This window comes from Echinops telfairi, unplaced genomic scaffold, assembly GCF_000313985.2.
Source record: "Echinops telfairi isolate 266 unplaced genomic scaffold, ASM31398v2 ScPeMD7_7469;HRSCAF=8507_0, whole genome shotgun sequence".
NCBI lineage: Eukaryota > Metazoa > Chordata > Mammalia > Afrosoricida > Tenrecidae > Echinops > Echinops telfairi.
In genome coordinates, this window is record NW_022111372.1 from 61,889,093 (window position 1) to 61,912,102 (window position 23,010).

Sequence of the window (23,010 nt, forward strand, 5' to 3'; positions counted from 1 at the left end):
AAAAGCGAAAAGATCAGTAAGAAATGAAACTGTCTTTATTTGCAAATGAGGAGTCTCTAGATTATACCAAAGTAGTTCAAAGCAGGTGAACTAGCCTTTTCAACCAAAGGTGCTGGAGCAATGATGTAGCTTGACCTTCACAGATACTGAAGTCCCCTCCCCCTGCAGCCAGTCCTGACCCCAAATGTCTCTGGATGTAAGTCTCACATTTTATGCAAAATAACTCAAAATAGGACAGAGCCTTCCATAAACATTTTTAGAAAAATATAAAGTAGAAAGAAATGGGCTCTATGGCTAGGCATAGAATTTTTCATTTTCACACCAAAAACATGATCCGTTAAAATAAAATGGATAAAAAAGAAAAACAAAAATATCAAAATATATGATCCTTGGAAGAGGCTAAAAGAAGACAACCTATAGACTGTTAGAACATGAGCATAAGCCATATATCTAATAGAGGTGAAATATCTAGATACACAAAATCAAAGGGATAAAACCCAAAGCCCCACATAATCCACTAAGGAAATGGGCAAAACGCATTTCACTTAAAGACATACAGATGAAAAGATATTACATGTCAATTGTCACTACATACATGAAATTAAAACCACAATGGAATACCCCTGCCCATCTCCCAGGAAGTGTGCCTAAGGAAGGGCCAGGGTAAATGAGAGCAAGGGGGAGGAAAACTTGGATCACTTATAGATTACTGATCCAAATGTAAAATGAGGCAGCAACTCTGAGAGCCAATGGAGTCCTTTCTTTAACTAATATTAATAGAAAATGATTACATAGATGTAAACGTGCGTTCCACCAAAACCTGTTCAGGAATGCTATAGCAGATTTAGGCATTAATAGCCCCAAATGATAAGTCAGACAACTTTCATTGGGCAAAGTATACTACACCCACACTACCTAACACTATTTAGCAATAAAAGGGAACAACTATTGATACGCACAACTTGGATGAAATCTCCAGAGTCCCAAAGTTTTCATATTGTGTGCTTCGAAGTGTATGACATTCTTGAAGGGTAAAATGATAGGAAATTATAAACAATCATAGATTGAACCTAGTTTGGGGGACTAGGAGAGAAGATGTGTGGCTACAGGTGAGGAACTCTACGGCTCATGGTGGTTATGTCGATGCGCTTTAGCTTGGTTATATTAATGTTCACATCCTAGTTGTGGTAGTGTACTATGATTTTATGAGATGTTACTAGTGGTAATTAGATAAAGCATACATGAGCTGTCACAATGTTATTTCTTTAAACTCCTTGTGCATCAACAATTCAATCAAACTACAAAGGTTAATTTAAAAAGATCACGCAATGTAGAAAATACCAAACTTTATCATTAAATCAATTTATTTCAGCAGTCTGGGGAGAAAAAACCCTCTATAACTGTCTTGCAGATAATTGTCCAGGAACAAGTGACATATTATCTAGAGGGGACCACATGGAACAGCATAATAAATGTAAAGAATAATCATTTTTACAGATATTTTTAATATTGTGTTTTGTGCCTGTTTCTCTAAGTAAAATCTCACCTGCAATATCAGATCATCTTTGGCAATAAACTATCAGAAAAATCTAACCAATAGACAATAATATAAGTACAAGTGGTTAGAAAGCTAACTTTTTAAAAATAAGTTTCAATCTCAATGTTGTACAGATACTTGGCAAGAAGTTACAATTTACAAAACAAGAAAAATCTGCAATTTTCACTCTTTTAACTGGACCCTTGCAGGAAAGATAAACGACACATCTCCTTCTTTGGAAATTTTCATTGCCTTTTCCAGGGACCACATGGTTTGATTCTGGACATGTTTCCTTTTTGTGTGAAAGAAATCCATTATCTTTCATTTTCTTTTAATAGTTGTATTGGCATATAATCTATGCACCATACAATTCAGTGATTTAAATATATTTAAAAGATTTGTACAATCATTACCACTATCCATTTTAGAACATTTCATCACTCTTGTACCCATTATTACTAGCTCTCCATTCCCCCAATCTCCCCTGCCATAACCCCTATGAAACGATTATTCTCGTGACTGTGTTGATGTGTTACCTAGCCTGGAAAATCACACAAAGACAACACAATGAAATGCAGGAAACCTCAATCCAAGAGAAAGCAGAAGATAATAGAAACTACAACAAATTAAAAACAGGTCAAAAGATCAAACAAATGATAAGATGCTAAGTTTTAACCTAATTATATCTGTAGTGGTCCACTTTCCAATGCGCTCTGAGAGCAAGCCTATTTACATGCCTAGTCAGTGGTCTGAGGGAGTTCAATGGAGGCTCAATCCTTTGGAGTGACTTTCTCTAGAGAGCAGAGATACTATTATGGCCCCAGCAAAGGGTCACAAAGAGCCAGTTCAGATACAATATCCACCACAGCATTTGTCCATCTAGTTTACTTCTTAAGACAATTCTAAAAAGTAGAATATTAATCTGAGGACTGATATCATTGATTACCCATTAGGTCTCTAATGGAAAGCATTTATTGCCTTGCATTGGGCAAGCACTCTTAGAATAATCATTCTTGAGAGCTAAAGTCAATGATTCATGTGGGAAAATGCAAACTGAGAGCCTGATTGGGAAAAGTAATTAACATGGCTTTGAAGCAGTGGCCAAAATATACATTTGACCTCCAAGACCCCCTTATCCAGCATTACAAATTGGCGATCACTGGCCAGTTTTGCCTCTGACCTTGTTCCCACTACAATAATGCTCCATTCGGCTCCATGCCACATTTCCGCCCTGGAAGAGCATTCACACTGCTTTTTTCATCAGTTGTCTAAGTGGCTCCATCACGTTAGCAGAACAGACAACAGTGATCTTGCCTGCAAGCCTTTGTCTAATTAACTAATCCTGTGAGCTGCAACACTGCTCACTATTAACTTTTCAGATTATCCTACTACTTAAGGAGGTTCACTTGTTAATCACTGACAGCCCATTTGAAGTGCGTGTGCTAGTGTATCTATGAGGGCACCTGTGCATACGTCAATGTGTGCATCGATGACATGTACGTGAACTGTAGGCTCATTCAATAGAGCTGGGGTTCCCTGGCACACATACACAAACCTTGCCGTGTTTAAACGTGCTTTAGCCCTCCCCCTCACCCTATTGGTGGAGCCCTGATGGTGTAGTGGTTATGCCTTTGGTTGCAATCCACGAAGTCAGCAGTTCAAAACTGTCAGCCGCTACTTGGGAGAAAGATGGGTCTTTCCACTTCCGAAAACAGTTACAGCCTGGGAAGCTCAAAAGGAGCAGTTTGACTTTGTCCTATAGGATGAGTGTCCTATAGGATTGTCCTATAGGGTTGCTAGGGGTCAGTAGGGACTTGATGCCAGTGACTATCATGGATCTTTGATCACTCCTCCAGCATTGTTCTAATGTGCGCTTGCATCTCTCTCTTATAAAATCACAGTAGCCCTTCAGGAGGGGTGGGACAAGGAGATCCAGCCACTTCCAAATGCCCATATAAATGAGGAATCTGAATTGCAAATGATCATGTAGCCCCCTATTTTTCCCATTTCAACTGTGATAAATTATTGAAGCCATTTATGTAGAAGGGACTGGGGAAAAAGTCTATACGTGGGAATCAAATTGTGTTTCCTAACTAGAGTCTTGTGTTAAAGGGGGTTTAGAAATTCAATAAAAGTTTTATTATATGACCATGTTTGATTTTATGTTTACGTGTATATATAGCCAGACAGGCACAGACATAGAAAGAGCCTCTTGGTGGTGCTGTTGGGTTGTCATAGACCTGCTAACCACAAGGTGGTTGTTTCAAATCCCTCAGTTGCTCTGCAGAAGAAAGACAAGGTTTTCTGCTCGCTTAAACATCTGAGAAATCCTGTACAGGGTCGCTATTCATTAGAATTCATCTAATGGCTGTAACACACACACACACACACACACACACACAGAGGTATGCTTTGCTAAATGTTGGTTTACGCAATGTTAACGGACTGGCTATGTGTCTGTAGTTCCATAAACTTGTTTTTGTTTTTAAAGAAAAGAAGCCCTTATTATTATTATTATTATTTCTCCCTCATGGTTTTAAAGACTCTTGCCACACTGGACCACAGCTGGGGGATGGGCAACTGTGCACGCTAAAGCTTTGTAAGGTGGGCAGCTGGGCAGCAGTTCTAGGGCTGAGGGCTCCAACCTGCTTCTGTGCCTCAGGCAGGTGGAATAGCAGGTGAGGCTGGGTGAGTTCCCCTCTCACTTCCTCCATCTCTGCCCCTGCCCCTGCCCTCTCCATCGGTGCTGCTGGCCATTGCCCATCCCTTGGGCCTCCAGTAGCTGCTTTCCCAGCACCAATAGCAGTGGCAGCACTGGAAGCACACACACACTTTAATATGATGGTCACAAAATATCCAAATCACACAATGTCCTCGTTCACACAATGTCTCATGGATGTTATGCAACATTTACTGGTCGGCTTTTTTCAAAAACTCAATCCGAATGCTCCTATGAAAGACTCTTCCTCCTGACGACATGTGAATTGGATTGCCCACTTGTTTCTTCGATATTGTAGGTGGATGGCTTCTCTTTATTAAAAGATGGAATAGATGATGCATGATCCCTTTATCTTTTACCACCTTACAAATATTGCTTATTAGCAAAGAAGGCAGAAAAATGCTAAATCGGCCTAGCAGGCCCACACCCACAGATTTCCTTCTCATCCATTAGGAGACCTCCGTGAAAGTGGTTTATTGATATCTCTGAAGTGCCAAATAGAAGGTAAAGCAGAACCATACACAGGGAGGGAGGAAGGAAGCTGACAGGAGGGAGGGACTGGGCTTACTGGGACACACCTTGCTCCAGGTAGGGCTCTGATGGAAATTGAAAGCCAGTGTTCTAACATCAGGACTCGCCTCTTAAGAACACTTACAAACAGTTCTGAACACTGATATACTCCAGAATACCCAGGGACATAATTTCCCTGGGACCGCTCATTGGACGAAGGAAAATCTGGTTTAAAATCCGCAAAAGTGGATGATCGTAATTTAATGCACCAGTAAATAAGATGTCAAAGCAAGTTGCTTCCTGCTCCCCTGTGCCATTGTATGGACATGTCTGGGGATACAAAGCCAACTCGGGTTAATGTGCAGAACAAGAAAGGATAAGCACTTCCACCACTGTTCTCTGCTTTCTGGCTTCTGAGCCAGGAGCTTCTGCAGCTGAGAACTGTTAGGGTCCCTGGAGTCATGTGCACAGGAAACAGGGAGCGCAGGGCCAGGATCTGCTGCCTATGAATTTTATGAATTGTGAAAGGCAGAGACATTTCTATGCACGCATGGTCCTAATCACCAGTGGGATAAAATGCATCCTGCCAAGTCTGGAAATTTGCCATCGTGGTGCGACTTTGTGTGTTTATGTATATTTGTATTTGAATAGCAATGAAAAGGCAAATGCCTACATCTGATGGGCATTTAGTCTAATTCCATGCCTTTTCCACCTCTCCAGTCCAAACTATTTAACATTCAAGGAAGTCAGCGTGGTTACACCCCTTGCTAAAATTTCCATATGAAGTGTGCGAGTTTACTGAAGCCTTTGCCTCCACTGCTCTACCTTCCCTGCATGCAGGCCTCTGCTCTCCTGCCATTCTCCTATGTGCCTCCTGAGATCAAGAGCTGAACAGATGGCTGTACCTTAGGCACTGGCTAAGTTACCATAACCGGAAAGACAGTCCCACCCCTCTCCTCCTCCCCACCATGCCGAGCTCACAGAGGCAGCCACACAAGCATAGGAGCCTGCAGCCACAAAAGCTAACGAAGGGAAGAACTGAACTCTCTCTTCCCACCCAGTTGAGTGTGTCCGGCTCAGCGTGTGAGGCTGAACGCACCATGATCATCAGAGAGAAGGGGAGGCTGGCCCACAGATTCCTAGGAATAATATCAAAGCCAAAATCATTGTCATATCCAGCTTCCATTTCATGAATGTCTATAAAGTGCCAGGGCTTGAGCTAGGTTCCTGCTGGAAGTTACCACCACGATTGGCACAACCCGTGGCTGTGCTTATTGCTCGGGCATTTTACAAGCATCAGTTCCTGTTCAGTAGGTTTAGTTTGTCCAATTGGAACGCTCCTCCATAGAATTTTTGGTGGCTGGTTTTGGGGGTGCGTAAGTAAGGAATTTCCTGGGAGGTGTTTCTGAGTGACAGTGTACCAACCACTTGAAGGGCTTAAGGACTGATCCATGTTTTAGGAAGAGAAATGTGGAGATCCCTGAAAGCTATGTGAGTTGGAGAAGACTGACTATGCAGGAGAAGTTCTTGCTAAGTTGGGAAAGGATATGCCTCACACGCTGATGCTTACCAGAAAGTTCTGCATTTCATGTGGAGAGATGCAGATGGTACATGTTTTCTGTTTTGTGGTAAGGTGATCTCTGTAGTACCTATTCAACGTTGCTCCTGTAGCACAAAAGCAGCTGTGGACAATACTTACATGAATTTGAGTGTGTTTTCCAATAAGCCTTTACCTACAGAGGCTGTACGGTCCAGATGATAAGCCGTGCTCTAAGTAGCTAGGCAGGGCAACAACAAGGAGTTTGGAATGCTCATGGCTTATCAGCTTCTACCTGACCCCTTCACACCAAAGATCTTCCAGCAGAGGAGAGCTTGGAGACAACATTTGAGCACCATAAATAAGACACTCATTGTGACCAAGTGATCATTGTCATGGTAGTACAATGTAATGAAAGAAAATTGCCTGTATTTAGCAAACGGCCATTCTGACTTGACATTGATACATTTTCTTAGGCAGTAAGCCAATGCTGCACATCTCTGGAGAAGATAGATTTGTAGTTAACTGCCTTTGTGACAATAGCTTGAAATCTGACCTTTCTGTATGTGTGTTTAGTTCTTGCCTCCTGCTAATTATTATTTTACCAATTATTTTTCATCCTTGAGATTTTCCAGGGACTATGAAAACCAGTCATGATGCTATCAAGTTATTTATTTTCTTATATCCCTCTTGCTTCTGTGCTTACATTTCCATATCTTATTTTCCAGTTGTGAGAAGATAACTTATTTACCAAATGACCAAAGGATTGACGCCTAAAATTTTAAAATGTGGAAATCTATAAGCTCAAAGAAAGAAGCCAATTCTACCTGAAAAGGGTATTTATTAAAATGCAAGGGGCAAAAATTTGGGTAATAGCTTAAGGGTTCATTTATACAAGCTTATATTAAAATGATTCTTTACAGCCTGGGCTTGTAATTGAAGTATGGTTCTAAATCAATAGGTGATATGAAAGAGAAGATTAGAAAATGCTGAGCCCAATACAGAATTTTGTGCAAATTTAAAAATAACTCAATAACATCAATCTCAAAATTATGTACTTGCATCTCTGCATTCCCTAATGATCCCTCAAGGTACACCATTATATTTTTACAGCCATTAGTACTGCCATTCCCCAGAAACATAATGCTGTAATCACTCAGAGGTTCAAGGAAATGAAAGTCTCTCACATTTGCCTACTACTCTCTGTTGTCTAATATAGTATCAAATGTTACAACAGTGTAAACTCTCCCATACATGTGGATAAAAGCCTCTGCGGGAGACAGCTGTGATGAACTGCCTGAAATACAGAGGTAGCTTCTGATTTTTGAGAGGGGAATGTTCCCTCCCAAAGCAATTACCAGCATCCCTCATGCTATAAAATGTTTGTGTTCTAGTACAACTGCCAGAAAAGTGGATCGGGCTTCTTCATTGCTTTTGATTATAAAAATGGAGGGCCATTCTGTGGGTGAGTGCATAACCCCTTGCCGAAGTCATCAAATCTTACTTCGAAACAGGCTCATACTCTCTACATTGTGGAAATCGAAAGAAACACTGCTTGACAAATTAATATTGGTCCTCAAAAGAGGTTGCCAGAAACCGTAAGCCATCAGAATTGTGGGGAACAACAGCTGAAGACCCAGGGGACCAAAGGAAGTCCAAACACGTAAGGGCGGCACCAGAATCTAATGTCAGTGAGAACCCTTCAAATGCTGCCCCGATTCACCAGCAGGGGAACCACAACTCTCCTGTTGACTCAAAGGCAACTTCATACAGTTGATGGAAGCAGCAGGAGTTTACAAAGTAACAGGTTGAGTTGGCCAGCAGGCCAGGTTGATGGTATAAAAAGAGGCAACGGCTCAAAATATATTGAGGGAGGAACAAATAGAGCAATATGTTTTTTATAAACCACAATCAAAGGAATTGCAGAGGGGGTTAGGCTAATTCTACTTACAAAAAGAAGCGAACAAAAACCAATTTCATGTATCATAGGCTGTTCTAATTGTATGATTTGGCATGAGTCCTGTCCTAAATTATTATGACTCTCTGTATTTGGACATCAGAAACACCTCAAGTGCTGCACCATGCTCAGTGTCCAATGATGCAGTGAACGTGATCACCACAAGCTTACTTTTGCCTGTTTACTGGGGAAATGAAGGCAGTGTCATGCCTCCCTTTGGCTGGCTTCTCAGGGGCGAGAGAGAACCACACTCCACATCTGCCCAAGGATGATTCCTGTGAGACAAACCCCGATTCTGACGCCAAAGGCCCCTCCCTTGGCGGTCCACTTATCTGCTGTGTTCCAGAATCCATCGCCATAGCTACTCACAACTCACAGACAATACTCACGGTGATGGGATTTGTTAGCAAATGAACAGCTTGCCATGCAGGATCAGAACATGTGGATACTATAGTTCTTTGGTCTGCAATGCTTATCGAAGCCAGGCTGGTTGTCATGTTTGTTCTTTCTGGTCCTTGGCCTCTTGGCCAGGCAATTCTGGGCCTCTGCTCTGTTCAGGCAAGTATCCTAAAGTCCTTTCTGCTCTGATAAATGCCCCAAAGGGACCCCACTCAGCAAGTTAGCCTTCTGCCTGAAGGCACCCAGCTGTACTCAGACCTCAGGCTGAGAAGCCTGTCCCTCTGTCTCCTGGTCTCTGTGTGCTCCTTGGCTGCCTCTCCCTGAGGCCTTCTGCTCTCAGGAAGATGTACAGCTCCACAAGCCCAAAGGAGCAGTCTGGCTCTACTGAAAATGGCCTCTACGAGGTAGACTGTGTTCCATGACAGCAGTCTTTTAGTTTTTTTATTCAAATATCACCAATGTATGCATTCTCCTTTTGTTTATCTTTCTCCCTTGCTTTTGAAAGAATTAATAAATAACTAGCATCTGATTTTCAAGACTGTAGAAAGCAGTCTGTAGCACGCTATCTCCTGTTATTATCTAAATTTAAAAAAATGAAATTTTATCTCCAGTAAAAAAGGCACTTCAAAAATAAATGAATGAATTTTGAACTCTTAATCAAGGTTAAATTCCATGACCTCTCTTCGGTGTTAACCCCCTTTTCTTTATACCCAAGTGTTTTTATGTGATTTGATAGAAATTAAATTTGAATTAAAATTCATTCCAGGGGAATTTTGCCACTCTCCTTGAGATGATTAGAGACAATTTGCACTCTCACAATCATGGTAAATCATCGTTGTAATAAAGAAAGGCTGACAGGAGGGGCTCAATTGGTTGAAGTAGGAAAGGAGCCAGACATTTCCTGAGAGTCGACTTCAGTTAGCCCCCTATTTATTTAACAAGCCTATACTTTGCAGTTCCAAAGCAGTGAGAATTAAGTTGTGTGTGTAAGATAGGAAGGCAAGCACAAAACAGATTCTGCCCCAAAGAGCTGACTCACTCCTGGGGAAGCCATTCCCAAGGACTGCTCATTCACTAAGCTTGTATAATGAACATGGGATTTGCAAGATTGCATGGCTACTGTGTGCTGGTTAACTGAAATGGATGTGCATATGGTCCAAGTTAAAGAAATCTGAATACTTTCTGTAGGAATATGGACATATTAGGAAGTAAGAGTGATTCTATCACTCACCAGTTGGCTAGACTGTGTGTTGCCGTGAAGCTGGAAGATATAATACCTGCATTTAAAAAACAGCAAAGTCACCCAGGTTGGACGGATTTCAGTGGCGCTTCCAGAGACAGGTAAAAATAAATAGGAATGCCACCTCTGAAAGACTAGCACCAGCAACCTTATGATCTGCATCTGAACATTGTCTGACATGTTGCAAGAATATGAAGCCCTGAGGTTGGAAGACATAGAAAACTGGGAAGTGCTCTTCCTTAAAGCAGGGTTGACTCTAGTGAGATGGATGGAGCAAAGGTTTGGGGACTTTCTTTTGATGACAGTTATGACAACATGAGAAGGAACCATTGCAAATGTCTGTTAGTAATTGGAATGTGGAATGTACAACCTATGAAAGGAAGACCATTAGAAGTGGTCAAAAGTGAAATGGCATGCATAAACAGCATTCTACTCCACATCGATGAACTCTACATCAGACAACCAGAGGGTCTCCTTGGCTGGGAGAGACAAGCTCAAGAGGAATGGCATTAATTCATCATCAAAAGGACTTGTCCAGATCTATTTGGGTGTCTAATACTGTCTGTGATAGGATACATGCCACACACCTACCAGAAGACCAGCTAATATGGTTGTTCTTCACATTTCTGCAACCACGAAAGACCAAGATAAAGAGACTAGCAATTTCTACCAACTTATTCAGTGAACGTTATAAAACATGCAATTGAGATGCACTGATCATCAGTCTTGACTGGACTGTGAAATATGGAAACTTTCAAAGTTGGTCTTGGTAACAGAAAGAAGCTGGAGATCACGTAACAGAATTTGGCACAACCAACATCTTCTCCATTGCAGAGGACAACATAGATGGTGGTTTCCTTCCAAGAGTAAGTGAATGACACTTTGATGGATCAACAGACGACAGCACTGGAAGATGAGATCATGACGGTGGAGCGGGACTGAGCCAAGAATGCCCAAAGGTCATTTACTCCTATTTTATTGACTATACAGGCATTCAACTCTGTGGATCCTAACAAGCGATGGGAAACATTGCACTGAGAGGGAATTCCAGGCACTGACTGTGTGTATGAAGTGCGCACACATAGAAGAGGTAGTGGCCCAAACAGAACAAGAACATGCAGTGTGGTTTTAAAACAGGAAAGATGCTCATTCATATTTATTCACTCTGTGCCTAAACCAATCATCCAAGACACTGAATTGTATAGAGAACCGGGTAAGAAATGATTCAAAGATTGGAGGAAGGCTCTTTAACCACCTGTCATCTGTAGATGACATATCCTTGAACTCTGAAAGTGAAGAGGGATCAATGCACTTACTGATGAAGATCACAAAGGACCATCTGCAGAATGAATTCCATCTCTATGCAAAGAAAACAAAAATTGTCTCAAGTGGACAAATAAATAATATCCTGATAATTGGAGAAAATGTTGAAACTGTCTAAGATTTCATTTTACTTGGATCCACAATCAGAACTCATGGAAGCAGCAATCAAGACACCAAATGATAAATTTATTTAACGGGGAAAGTCTGTTACAAAAGATCTCTTTAAAATATGAAGGAGCAAAGAGCTACTTGGAGGACTACAGACCTGATCCAAACCCTGGCATTTCAAGTTGCCTCATATGCATTTGAAAGCTGGTCAGTGAATAAGGAAGAGGAGAGGAGAATCAAAGCATTGGGATGGCGGTGTTGGCAAAGCATCCTGAAGATCCCAGGGACGGCCAGAAGGAGGAAGGAATCTGACTTGAAAGAAGCACAGCCAGAATGCTCCTTCAAGGGGAGGAAACTGATGCTTCATCTCATGCATGTTAGACATGTTTTCAAAGGTACCAGTCTTTAGACAAAGACATTACGCCTGGTTAGTGTAAATGATGAAGACCATCAACAAAATATATTGACACTGTGGCTGCAACAATGGGCTCAGACCTGACAATTGTGTGGATGGCACAGGATCACACAGTGTTTCATCTTGTCTGCAGAGTACCTGTGAGTTATAACCACCTTAATAGCCCCTGAAAACAACAAACAACAAAGGAGAGAATAACTGAGGTAGACAGCAGTGACTTCATAGTGATCTTATAGGACAGAGCAGAACTGCCCCTGTGGGTTTCCGAGACTGTAAATCTTTACAGGAGCAGAAAAGCCCGTCTGCCTCCTTTAGAGCAGCTAGTGGGCTGGATCTGCTGACGTGTAACCCCCTAAGCCACCAAGGCTCCCTTGAGTCTCAAGTTACTCAATGTCAGTGAGTGCTTTTTGGTTTGGTTGTCTGGTAGTTGGGTCTGCAAAACACCTGCTTAGAAATGTGCAGTAGACAACTATTGCCCACTAAAGAGCTAATTACATGTACAGGAAACCAGTTTTCAATGTGAGAGGCATTAATCGGAGCTGAAGGATGGAGAAAGTCTGTCTAACATTCCAGTTCCTAGTTCAAGTACCTTCCAGAGGTCTGACTTCAATCTGGCACTTGGATTCACAGAAGCCTCCCTGTACTCTTAGAATACATTTCCCAAATCAGCTTACATTTATTTGAGTTTTTTTCAAATATTTTGGAAACCAGAAACGTAATTTAAGTAGCTATCATCTGAACTCACGTGAAGTACATTTGTTGATAACACCATAGCCATCACGGCATCACTAATAGCCCGACTCTCAACTGACAACATGTCTTGAAATTGCCATAATATGCCATCTTCCTTTGATTTACCCATGAGACGTCATCTTCTCAGGAAGGTCTCTTAATTACTTCACTCTATATTTGGCTCACATAAGAGTTAGCTGTTTTGGATAACAACATCTGAGGCTGAAGAAGCCATTTAACTCATTTCCTGCCTGACCCGGTATATATCTTGGTCATTCCAATTTTCTAGGTATAATTTGATGAGGCTAACAAGTCAGTCTGCCAGTTTCACTCGCGAAGCGAACGTCGGCAACGTCAAATGCCTGAGGCGTATAAGCCGCAGAAGAAATCCTGGGGGGAAAAGGACATCGCCTGGCGACACAAGCACCTTCTCAGTTTGAGATGGGAGGACACGCATAGGGAATACATGGAGAAAACTACCTGGACTCGGGGCTTGCTTGGGCAATTATGCGGAAGGGTCTCCACTGCAGTTATTCACTCTCCAAGACCCCTGTGAGGGTTTGCTCCTTTGCAGCTGCCAGGGCGGAGGGGACGGAGGATCGGACACACACGCCATGGGAAACAGCCCAGGGTTTAGGGACAAAACACACTCGACTCAACTGTCTCATTTCCTAAATCACTCATGAATATATTTCTATATGCAGTAACAGCCAGAGTATTTCAAGTAGGTCCCATCTTGTCTGCAGCACCAGCACTTCCAGAAGAGAAGCTAGAAGCTGCTAAAAGTGGGTGCGATGGGAGAGGACATATCTCCACCAAGGGTCAAGAGCAGCAGCTCACGTGTCCAAGATGCCCATCCTAGGATGAAGTCATAGTTTGCTCCCCTCTTTAAATTAAGCAACAAGATAAAAAATATGAAAACAACATCCTCATTTTCCAACCACTCCTATAGCAAAATTAACCTTTGGGAGAGTATGAGCCCTTCAATTTTCTATCCAAAAGGGGGACTCCTGCTATGAGGAAGTCTGTCGGACCTGGCTAAGCTCATTGTTGCATGAACCACCACTACTCTTCCGCATTCTTTGCTGGAAAAGGAGGAAACTCATCCAGACTTACAGTTCTGTAAACCAAGAAAGAACATTCCAGAATGGTGGAGGATGTCAAAGAAATATTAAAGAACGGGACACAAAGGATTGAGGAATGATTTATTATTTTATCATGTGAGAATTACTGGAATACAGACTAATATTCAGGTGGAATAGATATACACACATATATACATGTGTATCTTTAATAAATGATATATACATACATAGTGAGTACATATATTTATTTAATTTAATAATTAAATCCATTCTTAAAGGATTCAATAATGAGTGAAATACTTAGACTTCCAGTCTGAAGTGAAAAGACTTCCATCCTCTGACTCCATGGGCTCATTCCCACATCGGTGGCATATACCCTTCAAGGGCTGGGCCATTGTGACCAGAGTCTCAAGTGGATTTCAACCTCCAGTTTGAGCTCCCTTGGTTCCCCATGAGAACAGAAACACGCTTTCTCTCTACTTTTCCTCGCTGTCTCTCAACTGTGACTCGGAGCAAACTTAAGTCAGATTCTGGCTTATAGCAACCCTATAGGGCACAGGGGACCTGCCCCTCAGGTCTCTGGGACAGCGAATCTTGATGCGGGTGAAAAGCCCTTCTTTTTTTCCTGCAGAGCAGGGCCCGTTTCAAGCTGCTGACCTCGCAGTTCACCATCCAGTGTGTAACCCACTATACCACCAAGACGCTTCATTCCGCTGAGAAATCAGAAGGATAACTGTCATCTTAGACCACTAGTGTTGTCAAAAGTAAAAGTAATCACTTATGCAAAATATTAACACAGTATATGCATATACTTCGCATAGATGCTAGGCTAGTGATTCTCAGTCAGTTATCCATGGACTTAATATAAAATGGTCACCAGAGGTGGAGAAAATTGCCCAAAGTCTTAGGAATGGAGTGTGACAACGGGGGGCTTGGCAAAGCAATACACAGAGGCGACCCAGCCTTCTATCAGAAAGGTCCCGGGAGTGTCTTGATCAGTGCAGATTTGACACCAGAAACGCCCTGGTTTCAGCACACTTATTCACCACAAGTACGCTGGGCAACGTGGTTCTGCAGCAATTATCCTCCTTCAACCCGCCCCCTTGCCTCCTCATCACTGCATCGTTTTCTCATGAGAGAGAGCAATGAAAACAATGAATTGTTGTAAAGAATATACTGCCTGCTCTGGCCCCGACATGCTCCATCCTGCTCACCCTCTTTGGAATCTCAAACCCACAGGGGGTGCTAGGTTTTCCTCACTGAGTACCCAAATATGGAAAATACGTAATTAACACAGTACGAGTAAGAAGTCATCGTTGCGGGGAAATTCCTGTGTTCCTGACAGTGATCAAGAAACCTGCCTTTGATTCTCTCTCTGACTTTCGTCAACAACTCTACCCACACAAGCCCTATTTAAATCTAAACCTTCAACTTAACATCTCCATAAAGATATTATGAAATAAAAACACCTTGAATTTAAAAGTATCCTGATTTTTAGACTTGAGAAACCTCGGGCTTAGGTGAGATCAGACTTCTGTCACAGAGTCAAACAGCCAGTACGTGGGAAACCTGGAGTCAAGTCTCTAAAAGACACTGCCCTTGGGTGGAGAATGCTGTGTACTCAAAAGAGTACAGTGATACACAGTTGAACAATTAGAGCAGTTACAGGGCAACATGAAAACGAAGACTTCATTCAGGGCGGACTGTATCATATGTGTTAAAGGAAAACACACCAGGGAAAATATCCGATGGAGGGAAGTGAATCAAGAGGGTTTTCGTAAGGTATAACTATCGAGACTTTATTATTTCAAATCATTATTAGGAATTTCATTATGGTGACCCGTTTCTATTACCAAAACAGGGTAATGATCTCCTTCATCTTTGGATGAGGTACCCCATCCATACCCTTAACTCAATCTGTTCCTTTTACCTGGATGGTAGTGATAAATCTAACTACAATATAATAAAAAATATCATATCATATGTATCATTTATTTAAAGCTTACTTTGTATCAGGGCCTTCCTGTATTTAATACCATTTAATCCTCAAAACAGGAATGAGGAGTACTGAAAAGTACTCAGGCCATTTTACACATGATGGATCTGGGACTGAAGGAAGTTACGTAAGTAGTTCAAGGTTAACCAAAAGACAACCAAAAGTCCATTCCACCCCATGGTACAATGTATGTTTTACAGCAAAACTGTTTCACCGGGTTTTTTGGGTTATCCTTTTTGTGAGACACAGATGAGCAGAGATGTTCTTTGGCAGTGCCACTAGATGGTTTCAACTTTTATCCCTCAGGCTCCTCACTGAGTACCCATGGTCTGTACCACTCAGGGCAGAGCAGGACATGGCATGTGAGTCCAAGACCCCTCCTCAAAACCCCTGTGTTGGATGGTATGCCCTTTATGCTCTTATCCACATTAGCTACTGTTGTAATTATCACATTACAGTGAGCGTCTGAATCACCTAGGATTTTTGGAACACAGATCGCTGCCAACACACCCTAGAGTCCCCAAGTTACTAAGTGCCATGAATTGCAATTACTTGGTCTGACTCTTCTATCCACAGTCTTTGTGATCCCCATCAAATGACAGGCTGGGAACATACAAATATGGTGGAGAGGACTCTAGCTCGATGATTGGTCAGTTTCGCCATTCCCCTGGGTACAGGAGTGAAGCTAAGAAGCAGAAACAGAGAAATCCAGAGACCATCGAAAAAGCAGAGCCGGCGACAGAGGGAGCGTGAGACCCTGCGTGCAGTCGGAGCGGCTTCAGGGGCTGCAGTACCAGGAGGCTTGCCAACGCTGAGGAGGGCTGGGCTTCCAGGACCGTTCAACAAGCGGAGCTGAGGGCTTTGGGGGGAGACGGTCTTGCAGAGTGCTCTGTCCTTTGAGGATTTATCCATGCTAAGGAGCTTTGTAATACTTGTTGGGGCAGGAAAGAGCCAAGGACCAGAGAACCATGTCTACTGGCATGGCTGAGAAGAGGCCCTCTGGAAGAAAGGACTCCATCTTTAATGTTTCCTGATCCTGCTTGTGGTAACTGGTTAATTTCCCTAATTAAATCAAATATACAAACTCACCACCATTGAGTTGATGCTGACTCCTAGTGAGGGCAGGGTAAACTGCAGCGGAGAGTTTCCGAGACTAACTGTTTACAAGAGTAGAAAGCTTCATTTCTATCCCTTAGAGAACTGGTGGTTTCAAACTGCTGAGTTTTTTATTGCAGCCCAATTCATAAGCACCACACCACCAGGTCTCCTATAGACTCCAGTCATTGTATTGTTGGTACGTTCTTTGTATTCATTGCAAGGAATTATTGAGCCTAGCATAGACGCTGAGTGCCGTGGGAGGCAAAGTTGGGGCCAGATGAGACTAAAGAAGGATGGAGGATGGAAGTATGCCTAAATTCTGCTTCATAAAAAACATCCTTAGGCAGATGTGAAATCGGATTCTCTTTCCCACTAGTAAAACCAGAGAAGTTTAGACATGGCTCCCATCTTATTTCCTGAATAGTCTAGAACAGTGGTTCTCAACCTGTAGATTGTGACTCCCTTGGGGGCCATCCAATTCATAACAGTAACAAATGACAGTTATGAAGTAGCAACGAACATAATTTTGTAGTTGGGGAGTCACCACACCAGGAAGAACTGTAGGAAAGGGTTGTGGCATGAGGAAGGTTGAGAACCACTGGCCTAGGATGAGGCTCAATAACACACACCTCTACCTCTCTAGCAAGTTCCTGAGGGATACGGATGCTGTCGTCTGGTAACTACATGTTCAGAACTGAAGGACGAGTAGAAGATGTCCTTGTTTGTGAACCTGTGAGATAGAATGGTAAGAACGCCAATTGCCAAAAAAGAAATCTTGTCATGACGTTAAGACTCTGTGCATGTGATGCTCTTAGAACCTCACTCTCTGTTAGAGTAAAAGATTTAACACCCTGAGGTGTGTGTCATGATGATTATTATTACGATTGTTTGAGGTCCAATTCACATTTTAATAAGTCGCCTTACCAAGATAATTTCCTCCATTCTAATATTTCTTCAGCCACATCAGTAATTACATTTTTCACTGTTAATTATATTGATCTCTGATGTTCATGCTACATAGTCAATACTGCCAAGTAGGGCATGTCTACGTGTGCGTGGGTCATGTGCCTGTCTTCTACTGTGCCTAGCACAGTGCTTCATAAGCATTTATTGAAGAGTGTACTGCCTCACAGTGAAATCTCAAAAGTAAAGAGTAAAACTAGAAGAGATTTAAATTATATTATTGGATTCAATTGAGCAGAAGATTTAGAAAGATCCCTGAGGTCTCCTGAGTCAGAGTCTAATACCAGCCCTCAGCTACAGCCTGGCGTAGATGAAGCCACGGAAGAAGAGATAAACAGTGGATGTCATTACAGTGACATGATGGTTAAACTTTTATAGCTGAGGGGATCAGCAAATAGGATTTTAAAAATCAAATTAAAACTGTCATTCCACAACATTAAGTTTCCAGAATTTTTTTAATATTAATGATTTTTCCTCCAAAAAGGAACAAACAATGCTAATTCTTCTGCTACAATACTGTTAATGAAGAAATAAAGAATAATTTATCATTGCATAATTAACACAGTACAGTAAAGCATGTTTTAATGATTTTGTATAATGGCCTCTCATAACTAGATGATACTTGTTAGTCATGGTGATAAAAAGAAAGAACAAGAAGAAAAAAAACCCAACTCTGCTTAGAATTACTAAAGAAGATGGATAAACTGACCAGGCTTTTGTAAATTTTATCATTTTAAATGAAGTATTTACAATTTAACTTGTGTTTCTTGGCATTGGTTTATTCCTAAATCATAAGTGACCATGTGATTAGCAGAGGATTAGAATTAACTGAAGAATTGAGAAGCTAAAAAATTCTCATTGAAGAAAACAGCCAATTTAAATATTTTCCTTTGCTTCCAAATGTTTGTTGCAGTAGGCTTTGACAATAGGTGTGGTCTGCTACCCTTAGCCGTCTTTATAACATCTTAAATTTATTAGAAGTCAAGAGGCTATTTACTGGAATCTTCTGTTCAAAATGTCTCAGGGACCAGGAAGTATGAAGAGAGTACACAAAGAGAGACGGTGGATCGAAAGTGTTAATAAACTTGAAGTTATATCTCCTTTCTCTTTAATGTTGTTACTAGAAATAGGTGTGTGAGTTCTTAAAGTTTGTGTATGTAAGATATGCTGTAATAACTTTAGCATCTCTACATTTAGTTACAGTAGAAACCAGAACACTCGGGTTTAAGTTTTGGGGAGGAAGAGTGGCTAGAGTGGCCATCTGCTTAATAGAGAAGTTTGAAACCAGTGACTCACACAGCCATATTGAACTCGAGAACATATTTATTTGACTCCTACATTATTTAAACGCTCCCTTTTCTTGGATTCATGTTCCAGGCATGAAAATGTGAAAATTCCACATAAAATATATATCTCCATCAGATCTTTAGAAATAAGAGCATCCAGCAACTTTGAACCTATGGAATATAAACTGCAAAAGATCAATGATGCCTATCCCTTAGATGGGATATACATCACCAATATTCTTCAACCTTCCCTATCGAACACTCAAAACCATTCCTTGTCTAACTCAATACCTGAGGTTTTCTACTCCAGTAAGAAATCACAGTGCTATAAACACACAGGGGCAGTTCTACTCTGTCCTGCCAGGGTGGTTAGGAGTTAGAATCCAGTCAAAAGCGGTGAGCTTAGTTTTTGTGGGGTTTTTTTGAACACTCAATACTATTCCAACATTTATATTATCAGCTTGATTCCTCTTGACATTTATACTTTTTACCCAAGTTCACTATATATGTCACACTGCAGTTCTCAAATATATGATCACCCAACCAATGGCGTGAACACCATGGGGAAATGTGTTAGAAATACAAATTCTGTCTCAGCCTAAACCTATTAAATTAGAAACCTTTGATAGTGTAGTGGGATACGAATTGAGCTGCTAACTACAAGGTCAACAGTTTAAATCTACTGGTGGGTCTGTAGGAGGAATATAAGACGAGGTACTCCTGTACAGATTGACCATCTCAGAAGCCTACAGGGGCAGTTTTACTCTGCCCTAGAGGGTCTCTATGAGTCAGACTCAACTTGATGGCAGTGAACTTAGAGTTTCTGGATTTGGAATTGGCTTATGAAATCTTTCAAAGGATTCGGATGCCTGTTCAATTTTGAGAACCACTGGTCTATCACTGGTCTATATGCCCCTGTAGACATAGAATTAAAATAAAATATTTTCCAAAACTCCTAAGAGTTCATTTATCCAAAGTTCTAATAAATTTGTCCCAGACTTAGATGGAAGAGAAACCTCCTGGACGATGGGTGCTGGGCAACCTTCAGCAGGGGAGCTGGGGCCTCATTCAACAGTTGAAGTTCTGTAGCAGTCATCTCTCTTTTTATAATTCATTTTATTTATTTTTAAAATTTATTAAAAATATTAGGGATTATTTCCCAAATCCATTTTATTGGGAGCTAATACAAATATCCTATCATTCCGTAGTTAGATCACACCAAACAGTATTGTACAGTGGCTACCACAATCAGTTTTAAAACATTTTTTTCCTTCTTGAACTCCTTGACCTCAGCTCCTTTCCACCACTATACAACCCCTGAACAACCAGGGAACACCCCAGACATCTTGATTCGACTGTACTCTCACGGCCTCTCTGTTCTTGTGAGGCGCTGCAGGGATTGAAAGGGAAGGGAAAAGAGAGAGCTCCTAAGTCTGAAACCCAATCCTGGGTTTCACACACTGAAAAGCAGAAAAACATATTACAAAAATTCCAGAGGGTAACCAGTGTCCTAACACATCTGAGAGAAAGCCTAATATGAACAAACCAACCCCACTTCCCCCCCCAAAATACAGAAAATATCTGCAGCCTCAGAAAACCTCTATCGAGTCATGATGAATAGTAATCAAATCCATGGCGGTGAGTTTGTGCGTGTGTGCACTAGGTATTTATCAATATGTAAATACATCTAATAGAAAAGTAGGCTACACAATATTATATTGGGAACTATCTTATTTTATGGCATGGCAATAGGGGTCAGTTGTCTCTCTCTTTTTCATATTCTATTTTATCTGTATAACCTGATTTATTGATATAGTGCCTTAAGCTCTTCCATCAAAATCTTGATCTACACACCTGTCAAACAGAAATATCTCATCTCAGCTTGGCAATGCATGAGAAAGAAGCACAATTTCAACTCCAAGTGTATTAAAGAAAAATGTAGATATCTTTACTTAAAAATTCCCAGGGCATGTGGGGTAATTAATAAAAGATTGCATCTCACAATACTCCGGAATTCTCCCTATCTTTTTACGCAGTTAAACTTGTTAAAGTTGTTCTACCTCTAGATTTCACCAAAATGTAACACCATGTACCATCCATCTACTAAATGTCTTTCTTTTCCCCCAAACCCTCTAAACCAGCGGTTCCCAACCTATGGGTCATGACCCCTTTGGGGAGTCTAATGACCCTTTCACAGGGATCACCCGATTTATAACAGTAGCAAAATTACAGTTATGAAGTAGCAATGAAAATAATTTTATGGTTGGGGGGTCATCACAACACGAGGGTCGCAGCATTAGGAAGGTTGAGAACCACCGCTCTGAAGTCTCCTTGCCTCTGTCCGTGTTCGTTTTTTGTTTGTTTGCTTTTCCGGTCTGTTTCCCTCTCTTCCTCTTCCCTCGTAACCCCTTCTTCACTTAAGTGACTCATCCTGCAAGAATCTTTTGTCTGTATTCCGCCGTTTTAGCCCCAGATATTTGGGCAGTCAAACAAAAGATCTTCCTTAAAGGTCTGAAACAAGTGGCCACTGGGAAAGAGCAAACATCTTGTTGTCTCTTTACTGTTTATATTATACTTTATTGTTGTTAGCTGCTGATTCTTGGCAGTCGTGTGTGCGACTGAACAAAATGTTGCCTGGCCCTTCAACAGCTTCATAATTCTTAGCATGTGCTAGTCCTTACTTGAGGCTACTACGCAAATCCATCTCACTGAGCATCACTCCCATGCCCTTGCTGAACCTATGCTTCCCCAAACACGATGTCTTCCATCAGTGGTTGTCTTTTCTAGGGAGAGGTGTCATGATGTCACTGGTCCAAGGGAGCTGGAAATGCTTCTGCTGTTATCTATAAGGTTTTTATTGGCTATGTTTCAAAAGTAGATCGTCAGTACTTTCTTCCGAGCCATTTTCAGTCTGAGAACCCTGATGAAACCTGTGTGCTCTGGGTGACCCTGGCACTATTTTCAGTACAGCTTCCAGCATCATATCAACACAATCTACCACAACAGCACAACTTGATGATGGGTGGAGTATTCTTTCTTTAATTATGCTTACGTTATATTCTACTTTGAGGTTAGTACTTTGATGGTTAGTCTCAATTATGCCTCCTACAGATGTCTACTAATTTTACAAAGATCCCAAAAGACGATCCCTGGCAGAAATTCCATGGCAGACCACAATCCCCATTGCTCCTGTAAGAGCTATGCCCGTTATCCTTTCCTTTTGACTCTTTCGTTTCAATCAGTTTCTTCGTTACAAAAAATTGGTTGGCCAATGTATTTTCTTTCTCTTGTGGTAACAAGCATGAGTTTATTCCTGAAACTGTTCATTTTACTCACCTATTGCTGAGGGCTGCAAACCCTGAATGCCTGCTTTCACAGCTAGCCAGGAAGGGATCCTGGGAATACCAAAATTATATAGACAATATCTAGCTCATTCACTTGCCGCTCATGCAATGCAAGTGGGCCAGCTCCAGAAAACAGATCCAAAGGCACTTCATCACTTACTGGGTGGACACCTACTCAGAGTAGGAATCCATCCAAATGTCAAAGCCAATGCCAAAGCCAAAGTCAAAAGAAGGTAGAGTGAATGGGAATAAAGAGTACTTACAAAACAGCAATCACAAGCCTCATCAAGTTCCCCAAGGCATTTTAGGAATCACCATCAGAATTCCTTTGTTTCTACAAATCTCTTGAATAGCCCTGCCTTGCAAATAGTTCCAGGAGAGGTGGAAGGGGTGGGAGGGAGGAGGATTGGGGGGGTGGGGTTCAGTGCTATCTGATGAAAAACAGGCAAAGTACAGAGTAAAGCTAAAACTTAAATCACACCAAATCCCAACTTCCAAATATTTGTATAGCAGAGCTACTGTTTCATGCAAATTAATTCTGATACAGTCTTTATTTTATAGTTGTGGGTTGTATGCCTTAACTGAAATAATCTATACTTTCTTATGCTTTCACAAGTCTTAGCACATGTGGACTTATTGAGCAAACTTAGCTATACAAATCAGGGCAACAAATAATTGAAATCTATATTTTCAGAAACAAGAAAGCATATATAATAAATTCCAGTGTGTTTTTGTCTAATACCCATGGGAAATATGCTAAA